The following is an 11724-nucleotide window of genomic DNA, read 5'->3' as shown; positions in this document are numbered from 1 at the left end:
GTCCAGGGACCCGAGGGGAGGGGGAGAAGCAGGGAGCTCGGTGCGAGCTGCTGCCGGAGTCCGCACACAGAGCGCTCTTCCCTGCAGCGGTGGAGGCGGTTTCTTTCCTTTGGAGAAAGAAAGAAGGAGCAGGGTTTGTACTCCTCCAGACGGGACGGAATTTTCTCTGGCAGCGCCTCGGAACCCGTGTGCAGGCAGGAGCTGGCAGCGCCCCGCCGGCATCCCCGGAGCGGCAGGCCCGGCTGCAACGTGAGAGCCGCGGCCACGCCCTCCCGCCTCTCCGGTGGCTCCTGGCCTCCCGCCTCCCTCCCGCAGCCAGAGTCCTCCAGCCAAAAACTTGGAACTGCTCTCCTCCGGCTGGGGGAGTCTGCAGAGGCAGGGCCAGAATGGGAAACTTTGGGGAGCCTGGTGGCACTAGTTGGGGGAAGTGGGGACGACCTCAGGAGAGGGCAAGAAACAGAGGCTGGAGAGGATGGTGCGTCCCTAAGCCAGAAGGGGAGAGAACAGAAGAAGGTCGCCTGGTTTCCAGGAGGAATCAGACCTGAGACAGGTGGGAAGGGGTGAAGTGAGTACAGTCATCAGCAGAGCCCTCCTGGGACAAAAGGACAGAGCCACTGTGAGAAGAGAGAAAATGGGGGCATCCTAGCACCACGACGAGCAGCCAGGAATGGAACATTCCAGGAGTCCTGATTGAGCCTGCTGCATGCCCAGGACTCCGCCAACGGCTGTTAGGAGGTGGCCAGAAATGAGCCTTGAGATGAGTTGCTTCTGATGCACGGAGTATGGATGGATTGCCTTAGTGTCTCCTAAGAAGTGTCCAGGAATTCCTCACTACCCCTCTCCCAGGGTGGCGTCCACCTGGTGGATCATCAATGGGTGCTGGTTCATGAATGGATTGACTCCTACAGCTTTACTTTTCAATAAAGTGTGTTGACATGTTTCTAGAGACTAGATATCCACATTCTTGAAATGCCCAAACCTATTGATTAAATGTATAAAAACTTGTCCTGAGAACATCTCCTTATCTGTGTTAAGGGCATTGCCACCCACCTACTCAGAGAAACTGAAAACTCACGTCAACCTCCCCATGTGCCTCTCCTGTATGACCTCGCAGTCAACTGGTGGCCAAGTCTAGCGGATTCTGACTTGTAAGAATGTTGGGCCCCATGGCCTCTTCCCTCCCCCTCTCTCCCTGCCATGATATGGGTCCTCAGGTCTTAGCATCTGCCAGGCTTTTCCTCCACTAATTCCTTCTTTCCTCAGCCTCCAGGGGGTCACCAAAACTTGGAGGGCTGCCATCATCCTCAAAACAAGTTCTGAAGTTGTCCATGGGGGGCACATGAGATGCCAGGGTCTTCCCAGCCTGTCCCAGGAATCTTGCATCTGTTGACATTCCAGGCTTTGAAGAAATGGTACCAGATCCCAGAGTCTTCTTCTTCTTTTAATGTCCATGCATGTTTTCATCTTGAGGTTCTTGTTGTAGTCAATTCTTTGCCCTTCCCCTACTGTTGCTTGATAATGTCTTCCTCAACCTCCATCTCAAGGCATTTCCCAACATTCCTGCCCATCCGTATGGCCGTTGGCTTGCATTATGGCCAATTCCATACCCTTGTCTAATTATATGGTAACTTTTTGAAGCACGGAGGTTAGCACACACTAGGCACTCAAATGAATGCACGAATGAATCAATGAATGAAGTTCAATTCTATTAAGAAATGTGTAGATTAAAGAAGTAACAGCACATGACTTGTATGACAAATCCATGAATATAGCATTACGGATTCTCAATGATTCAGTATTTTTTTTAAAAAAATCAATATTTTGGTGTCTTTAAGCCTTTTGTTTTGTCATTTGTCCTGCCAGCACTGTCAGCTTCCTCAGTGGTTATTTCCAGGGGTAGGAACCGTGTTTTACTTACTGTTGAATCTCCAGAATCAACAAGATGCCTTGGATATGGAAGGTTTTAAATACATGTTGGTTGAATTAAATTCACCTGTTTGCTCAGAATTCCAGTATGAGGACATTGAGGAGGAATGAAAGGATGGAGGACAGGCCAACAAGGCAGGACAGATTGTAGCTACCTAATTATGTGCTTTGAGCAAATGAGCTATGTTGACCTCAATGGCTGTTTCTTGTACAGGCTGAAGTTCCTAAGGGCTCTGACGAGGTTGGAGTCCTCCTAGTCACCAAACACCATGCAATCTGTTGGATCACAGCTCATTGTATGGTGCACCTGGTGATTTCATCAGCTATGTTTTTTCTGTGTTCTTATTTTTGGCAGCATCTCTTTTCTTGAACCAGACTTTTGACAATATGCATGCTCTGGACTGAATTATGTGCCCTCAAAATTCATATGTGGACGCCCTAGCCCTTTAGGTGGCGATAGTAGGAGGTGGGGTCTTTGGGAGACGATTAGGGTTAGATGAGGTCATGAGAGTGGGGCCCCCATGATGGGATTGGTGTCCTTATAAGAAGAGGAAGAGACCAGAGCTCTCTCTCTCTCCACCAGGTGAGGACACAGTGAGAAGGTGGCCATCTGCAAGCCAGGAAGAGGGCCTTCTCCAAGAACCAAATCTGCCAGCACCTTGATCTCAGACTTCCAGCCTCCAGAACTGTGAGTAATAAATGTCTGTTGTCTAAGTCCCCGATCTATGGTATTTTGTGACAGTAGCCCAAGAGAACACAATGTACTTCCTGGTCAATTCTTGCCTATTGTGGTCTTTGATCTACCAAAGACATCTGTTAGTACAGAAACATATTTCTTACAAGCCCAGTGGTATCATTTAATTGTGCAAGAACTCCTCCCTGCCAAGATGGCCCTGCAGCAGGCTGATAGCATGCAGCTTTTTAAAGATGATCCTTGGAAAAGGCATAACCGAGATGTGTCTGCTCTTTAAATTCATCTCCCTAGACTCGTGCATTCAGAAGGAAATCCTGACAGGTTTGCCAGGTCAGTCCCCAGTCTCTAACTGATGCCCTGGACCAGACTTCCTTTTAGGGACATGGGGATGGCAAAAACTCAAAGCTCAGAAGTCCCTACAGGCCTCTGCTGTGGGCGACCGGTCATCATTCTGCGTGATCGTAAGAACCCTCCAATCCACTCTCCTTCTGAGGAGTGTGTGACCCCTCTTAACAGCAGAGCAATTGGTAATTGAGTCAGACAGCTGGGATCGAGCCATGCCATCCTCCTGCCTACTATTTCTTGACTGGGTAGCCTAGAACACACTATTCGCCCTTCCTCAAATCAACATGAAGTAAGGATAATGATGCCCACCTAACGACAGGTTGCAATCCCGAATGCAGAGAATTGAACACGGTACCTGCACTGTATCTGTAGTTAATACATAGGATCCGGCCAACCTACAGTCTTTTATTTTTACTCTATTCTTGTGCCTTTCATCTCGTTGTCCAATTTTACCCCAAGGCAGGATCTCTGGGGATGTATTGGCTGTTTCTTGTACAGGCTAAAGTTCCTAAGGTCTCTGACGCTTCAATGGGAGAGTTTAATATTCTAAGGGAGGCTGTGGATTAGTGTGGAATTATGTGGTTCTTTTCTTAACAGGGATTATAAAAGGAACTCCTGAGTCCAGGGCTGCCCTCCTGCTGCCGCTCAGCCTCCATAATCAGGGGAAGGGCTGACCCTAAATATTCTAGGATGACTGGAGAGAAGGAAAAAAAAAAAAGTCTACACAGGAAATATCTATTTGAATAGCTGGGAAATCCCAGGGGGGACTGATAGCTAGTGGGGGTGTATCTTGATTTGAGCAGAAACAGACTTTCAGGAATGTTCCATGTGAAGCTTGCTCCCGGTCTGTCTAGGGTAAACCCTGAATGATAATCCAGGCTACTGGCAATCTTGCTGAAATTGAGAGGGTATTTTTGTTTTGATTCATTCCTATGTTCCATGGTCAGTAGAATCTTCTGTCCTGTCGTCTTGACTAAAATGCTTGCAGATTTTGTCAGCAGCATATTTTAAAATGGAAGAGTGTGAATAAAAAATAAGAGGTACACATCAGAGGGACTCCCCAGATCTGTCAAACACTGTTGAATTATTTCTAAAAAATAGGCTGGAGGAGAGTCTGCTTGGCCAGGAGGGCAGCAACCCGCGGAAAAAGGACCGTGTGTAGATGAGAACTCAGTCTGACCCGTGGTGGGAGATATGCTGCAGGGGATTTCTGGGCAAAATGGAAGCTATGGTCCATCACTGCCCCCTTATCTGAGCCAGAAGCATCTAGAACAGTGAAAGTCATAGGTATGTGCTTCTCCATTCTGGATCTCCAAATTCTGCTTGGTGGAAAACCAACTGTAGGGAGATGAGGCAATGGAATTTTTCCTCCGTCTCCCCTCCATATCCCACGGTAGCACTGGCAACTCCAAAGACGGATGCACGATGTGAGATCTCAGAAGCACACACCAGCAGACAAAGGCGTAGTTCTTTGCTTAACAAAGAAAGCATGAGTCATCTGTGCACTGGACACAAGTTTCCTGGATGGCATCAATATCAAACCTATGTCTCCTCACTGACAAAATGTATCTAGAAGAGATGATTTTCCACGGGACCTGGGCGCAACCTCCTGACTTTTCACTCAGTTTCATGTAATAGGCGGGTGGCAGGTGGAATCATGAATGGCTCCCCCAAAGATGGCCACATCTTAATCCCCAGAGCCTGTGAAGAAGTTCCCTTACGTGGCAGGTGGGAATGAAGGTTGCAGATGGAATTAAAGTTGATGATCAGCCGAGCTTGAGATGCAGAGATGATCTGGGTGGGCCCCATGTAATCACGGGGATCCTCAAGAGTGGAAGACTGAGGCAGGAGAGGAAGTCAGAAGGATGACATGTAGGAAGGACTGGACTGGCTGTTGCTGGTTGTAAAGATGGAGGAAGGGGCCACGAGCCAAGGAATGTGGGTGGGCTCCAGGAGCTGGAAAAGGCAAGGAAACGGGCTCTTCTCTAGAGTCTCCAAAAGGAACCAGCCTCGCTGACACCTTGATTTTAGCAGACACTTTGATTTCTAACCACCTTGTGGCACCTTGATTTTAACCCCAAGAGACTTATTTCAGAACTCTGACCCATAGAACTGCAGGATGATAAACCTGTGTTGTTTAAGCCATGACGTTGGGGGTCATTTGTTACAGCAGCAATAAGAGACTCATGCAATCGTCTACAGTCACTTTCGATCTCGAAGCACAGTCTCAGTTCAGCAGTTAGGAGAAGTCGGGCCCTGGATAATCACCAATCCTGGAATCTCATCCCCAGGTAACACATTCATGTGGTCCCCTCATTTTATAACCTCCTCCTTGGCTGCTGCCCATGTTTGAGGAACACAGAACTGCAGCGAGTTGTAACTTCATTCCAAGCTCACCCACCATCTCTCCTGTTTTGGCAGCTGCTATTCTGCTCCCAGGAGCAGCTCAGGGTAAGAAGGTTTCGGGGTAAAGGGATATCCCACAGGCACTCCCTCTGGCCCTGGCTGGTGTGGAAAGCTATCTCCCGACTTGGCCCTTTGGGAGGTCCTCCAGGGACACCCGTGGCTGGGACCCTTCTCCTCCATCTCAGATCCTGGAGATGATGCAATTTATTGTCCTCAGTACCACTGGACAGACAGCCTTCCCCTCTCCCCATGTGTCACTATTACCACTGGAGTCCCTTTGCTGTCTTGAGCTGGGACACCAAATAACTCAGCCTTATCCAGTCCTCAAGGGAAACACTCGGCATTCTTTGCTGGAACAAACTCTGGGTGTGCTGGTGGTCCACAGTCCCCAAACTGCCAGTAACACTTATCAATTCTCCAAGGGAGCCTTCTGCCAGAGCCTACTTTCTCCTGGACTGAAGAAAGTAACATGGTCTTTTAAAAACAATAGTTTCACTAAAGCCTTCTCCATTCTCTGATATCTTTTTCTACCTCAATATAGGGCAGAAGGTCCAAGAATGCAGACCCTCTTCTCCAAAACATCCTTTGTAAATTCTGAGTGTGTATGCCTATGGGAGACTTTCTCTCACACTCATTACTGTTGATTCAGCCAGACCAGCTGCTGCCTCAGGACCTTTGCAAAGACTGTCTGCTGCCTGGAATGCTCTTCTCCCAGCTCCCCTCCTGGCTTCCTCCAGCACCTTCTCCTCATTCTTGGTCAGTGGTTCCCTTTCAGCAGGTCCTGCCCTGACCAATCCCGCTATACTTTCCAACTTCCTTTCCTTCTTCATTTTTCCAGAGTCTAGAGCCAAGGAGAGGCAAGTGGACCTGAGGAGAAGCAGGCAGATGTGGGCAGCGGCTTTGAGTCTCAGGTTATCATTAGTGGGCATTTCATGGTTTCGTTTGATTCAGGAACCATTTTAATACTGACTAAATCAATACACACCTTCATGGCTTTCTTAATTTGACTGGAGTTTTTCTTACTTGCAATAACCAAAAGAAATTTCCTATGATATAATAATCAGGGTTCAAGTGTAAACCCAATTTTTTTTTTTACAAAATTGTATCATTTAGGCAAATGATAATGTAAGATTCAGCATTTCCTAAGTCACCAACACTAGTACTAAACTGGTGGGGAAATAGAGGGGAAAAAATATACATTGCTTCGTTTTCACTATTACACTATGTTTCATTATTATTATGAGGCATAGTCATTTACCCAGGAGTTTCATTTTTTCCTGAAAATGATTGCTAAGGTAATGGTTTATGACTGGTCTTTCCCCATTTATTTCTCAGGCATAATCATTGTAAAGGTAGGCATATGCATTAATGTTTATTCTTTCATTAATCAAAATATTTTAACTGACACACATCCATATATACATGCTTGACTGTATATAAAAATTCTGCAAGAAGTTGAAAGAAATTGCTAATGGTCACTCCTAATGTTTAAGACTGGAAGACGAGAGGGAGTAGACAGAAAGAAAAGTTTAATGTTTCTATTCTTTATTTTTTTCTGGTTTTTTACTATATATATTTTTAGTTTTATACCAAAAAGGGTGATTTGTTTGGCTTCGGAATGTCTTCTGATTTTTATTAAAAAACAGCTGAATATTTTATTGCTTTGACATTTAAACGTAAAGCCATTGAAGAACATGAGGTTATCCTAGTTAAAATTCTAAAAGATCCAGGGCATATAATGGTTTTAATCTTTAGGTTTTTTTTTTTTTTTCTTTTCACTTAGAATAATCTTTTAAGAAGAAATATTTCTTGTTTAAATGAAACATCTGTCTGAGGTTTAGTAATTCCTTGACCTTCACTTTTATTAAGATAAAACTCGCTCAATATAAAATTCACCATTTTAACCATTTTAAAGTGTACTATTCAGTGGCGCTTAGTGTGTTCACAGTGTTGTGCAACCATCACCTCTGTCTAGTTCCAAAATATTTTCATCATCCCTGAAGGAGACCCATTAAATAGTCACTGTACACTCTCCCCTCCTCCAGGCTTTGGCAACCACTAATCTGCTTTCTGTCTCTATAGATTTACCTATTTGGGAGATTTTGTATAAATGGAATCATACATTATGTGGTCTTTTGTGTCTGACTTCTCTCACTGAGCATGGTGTTTTCAAGGTCCATCCACACTGCAGCGTGTGTCAGTGCTTCATTCCTTTTCATGCTGGAGTAATATTCCCCTGCATGCTGGACCACATTCTATCTGTTCACCCTTGGATGGATGGGTAAAACTAAGTGTAATGCTGTTTAGAAAATAGCCAAAGATATCAGCCTCTATTTTAGCCCTGCTGAAACAGCCGTGGGCTCTGCATGTCAAGAAACAGCCACCCACGACTGTGAGAAGTAGAGTGTCTGAGAACAACCATGCATCCACAGTTCTTGTACTTCTCCAGGGAAAGGTGGGCTTTCTCCCAATTTATCCCTTCTCCACAGGGATGAAATGCATGAGAAATCTGTTTGGAACCCATGTGCAGCATCATTCAATAGAACTACGGATGAAAATCATTTTTTGAAATCTAATAGCTACATTGTACTGCTGACTTGTACCTAGCAGCACTTAATTAAAGGCATTTGACTCTGAATTTCGTGTCTAGGTGTGATGGTTATCTCAGCTTGTAATTTGCATCAATAAAACTATAATTAAGACGAGCTGGCAAAGTGTGTCCGGTGCGAAACCTTTTCTCTGTAGCCTAGCACGAATGCTGCCCATTTTAGCACTTTCTAAGTCAAAGAACAGAGAATGAGAGCATACAGCCATTCTTCTGCTTGCTAATATTTTAAGTTAGATTTAATTTGTTAAAGGAAAAGTATATTTTATGACTATTTATGCCTTGCCTACCAAAGTTCACGCCAATGAGCCTTGGGTCTCCTTGCTGACTTTAAGTTCTGAATAGAATAATATGTGTCCTGTCCCGAAGTGCATACACACTCACATAACCTTGACGCAACTCTGGACTCTGAGACCTGATTTTAGATCCAAAGGAATTCCATGCTGTTCTGCCATATACGTTGGCAAAAGAGAAGAGCCCAGGTATACCTTCTTATAGATATGCATGTCTGCATGCCAGACTTTCAAAAACTAAGTACAACAATGATGTACTAACACAGGGGAAGGTTCTCCTTCCAGCATCTTTCAGAAGACATCTGAGTTCAGGAATCTCTGTTAAGCCCAGATAGTGTACAAGCAAATTGCTTTGTATTGTGTGGTCTCCTACCGTGTAAATTGTTCATTGCTGGAAAAGACTCAGAGAAACTCTCCAATGGAGCATCCATTTGGAGTCATCATCTGGTTTGCTGTTCTCCCAATAGAATTCAACCACCCACAGACTCAAGTGTTCAAGTTATTATGAAAACCTCATAGAGAAAATATTACCGCAGCGAGTAGGGATTTCGTAAGATTTCGTATACTATTATTTCTCAAGGTAGTCTACTTTTTTTCTGAAGACAGTAGGGTAATATGTCCATCATCTATCAATCTATCTATCATCTACCTATCATCTATCTATCTATCTATCTATCTATCTATCTATCTATCTATCTACCTACCTATCTATCTATCATCTGTCTATCTATCTACCTACCTATACTTAAGATAAATGAACACAACTCATTTCCATTAATTTGATTAAAAAACAACCCTGTCCAAAGGTTCCCTTGAAATTTTGAGTGTAATGGTTTCTTTTGAAACAAAGTAATAATAAAATGCATTTCCATATTCTTTAAAAAGTGAGATCCTGGGGCCGGCCCGGTGGCGCAAGCGGTTAAGTGCGCACGCTCCGCTGCGGTGGCCCGGGGTTCGCTGGTTCGGATCCCGGGCGCGCACCGACGCACTGCTTGGCAACCCATGCTGTGGCGGCGTCCCATATAAAGTGGAGGAAGATGGGCACAGATGTTAGCCCAGGGCCAGTCTTCCTCAGCAAAAAAAAGAGGAGGATTGGCGGATGTTAGCACAGGGCTGATCTCCTCACAAAAAAAAAAAAAAAAAAGTGAGATCCTACTTTCAATTTTTTGGATATATACCCAGAAGTGGGATTCCTGGCTCATATGGTAGTTCTATTTTTAATGTTTTGAGGAACCTCCATCCTCCTTTCTGTACTGACTGCACCAATTTACATTCCCATCAACAGTGCACAAGGGTTCAAATTCCTTCACATCTTCGCCAACGCTTGTTACTTTCTGTTTTGTTTTTTGTTTTTGGTGAGGGGGTGGGTAGCCACCCTAACAGGTGTAAGGTGACATCTCGTTGTGGTTTAGATTCGCATTTCCCTGATGATTAGTGACGTTGAGCCTCTTTTCATGTGCTTCCTGGCCATTTGTATGTTCTCTGGAGAAATGTCTATTAGGACCTTTGCCCATTTTTGAATCGGGTTGTTCATTATTTTTGTTGTTGAGTTTTAGAAATTCTCTATATACAATGGATGTTAATACCTTATCAGATTTATGATTTGCAAACATTTTCTCCTATTCTGGGTGTTGCCTCTTTATCTGTGGATATTGTCTTTGGATGCACAAAATTTCCTAATTTTCATGAGGTCCACTTCATCTATTTTTTCTTTTGTTGCCTGTGCCTTTGGTGTCACATCCGAGAAATCACTGCCAAATCCAGTGTCGTGAAGCTTCTGTGCTGTGCTTCCCTTTCCCCATCTAACTTGTTACCCCACATTATGAACCCTGGTGATGATTTGCCACCTAGATATTCCCTCCCTCCCCTTAAGCTGAGGTCACAGTGTCAACAGGACAACATAAATCTGATTATCATAGTCTCTGGTTAGTCACTTTTCCCTCAAACTTCGTTTCTTTAAAAGTGCTTATTAAGCCGCTTGTTGCAAATTAGATTGCATAACTGAATTTTTCAAAGTGCATGAATTTTACAACATAATTTCAGCCCCTGCTTCTGCCAGTCCTGGAAAAAAGTGGTAGGTGTACGTGAACTTGAATCTTAAAATATGAGACCTGTGTTCTAAATGAACCACCCACATGTCCCGGACAGGTATCTAAGAGGAGGTGACTTTGTTTCCTTAGCAGAACATCCTTAAGTGACACCCACTGAGTGGTGATGTTGTGTAACAGTTTCCAAGAGAGATTAAACATTGCATGACAGTGAAGTAAGTAAAAACAAAGTAACATGTTCATACATAAACTTAACCCTGGGGCCAAAACACCTTCTAAACACCTGGAAAATTATATCTTTTTTTTTTTCTGAAGGAGTACAGATACAATTTACATACTTTCCACATATGGAAACAGTAGTCTAAGTAACCCAGGTGGCTAAATTAATTGTAGATAAAGACACTGCTGCAATCGTGAATGTAATCTCGATGGAGGGAAACTGCAGATCCAGAAGGAGTCAGGTGATCTGGATCCTTCTCTGGCTTGGGTAGTTAGGAGCACAATAAAAAGAAGGAAATTATTCAGGACTGCTGTTTAAGGAACAATGGAGATAACAGATATCATTGTGCTTTTAAAGGAAATAAATTCACTGGGAGCGGTTTCCCCTTTGGCTATATAGTTCCCGTCTAATTTTATCACCCCATCGATGGCTAAATTAATTCCATGACATCCTTGCCAAGTGCCTGGCTGGACTAAATGAGTTGACTGCCTCCAGGGATAGGAGCCTGATTCTTTTCGAGGCATGTGCATTCCACATTCAGCCGGCTCTGATACCCCCAAATCCATCTCTTTGTAACTTTCTTGGGAAAGAGATATACCTCAAGGGGCCACATGGGATGTCTATGGTACTTCATCCACATGGCAGCCCTTCAAATGTTAGGAAAAAAAACAAATCCCTGTGCTTCCTGGGTTTTTCTTTCTTTAGAATAAATCCGTGTTCATGCATGTTGTGGTTAACAGTCCTTACACCTGCCTTCGCTCTTCTGCATCCTTTCAAAATAGAGCAGTCGGTGCCCGTGGTATCCAGGTGGGCCCAAGTAGGGCAGAGGGTTGTATCTGCCCCTTAGCTGATGCAGCTGGATGTCATAGTGCCTCATTCCCTCTGGGTAGGTATTTCTCATGACCAATTCTCATTGATTCAGCGGTAGGGATTTGTAAAATGTTTCAGAGCCGTTCAGTAATCTCTGCCCATCGAGTATAAAGAGGAGATAGCAAATACTGGTGTGGACTGAGTCAGGATACCTGGCTTATCCAGGTGGGCATGATATCATCACAGGGGTCCTCATAAAAGGGAGGCAAGAGGTTGAATGCTTGAAAAAGGAGAAAAACAGAGGTGGGAGTGATGTGAAGAAGGGGCCGAGAGCAGAGGAATGTGGGCACCCCTAGAAGCTGGAAAAGGCAAGAAGC

Source organism: Ceratotherium simum, chromosome X (genome assembly GCF_057802395.1).
Source record: "Ceratotherium simum simum isolate JZ-2026a chromosome X, ASM5780239v1, whole genome shotgun sequence".
Classification (NCBI taxonomy): domain Eukaryota; kingdom Metazoa; phylum Chordata; class Mammalia; order Perissodactyla; family Rhinocerotidae; genus Ceratotherium; species Ceratotherium simum.
Note: the sequence above shows the minus strand (reverse complement) of the source record.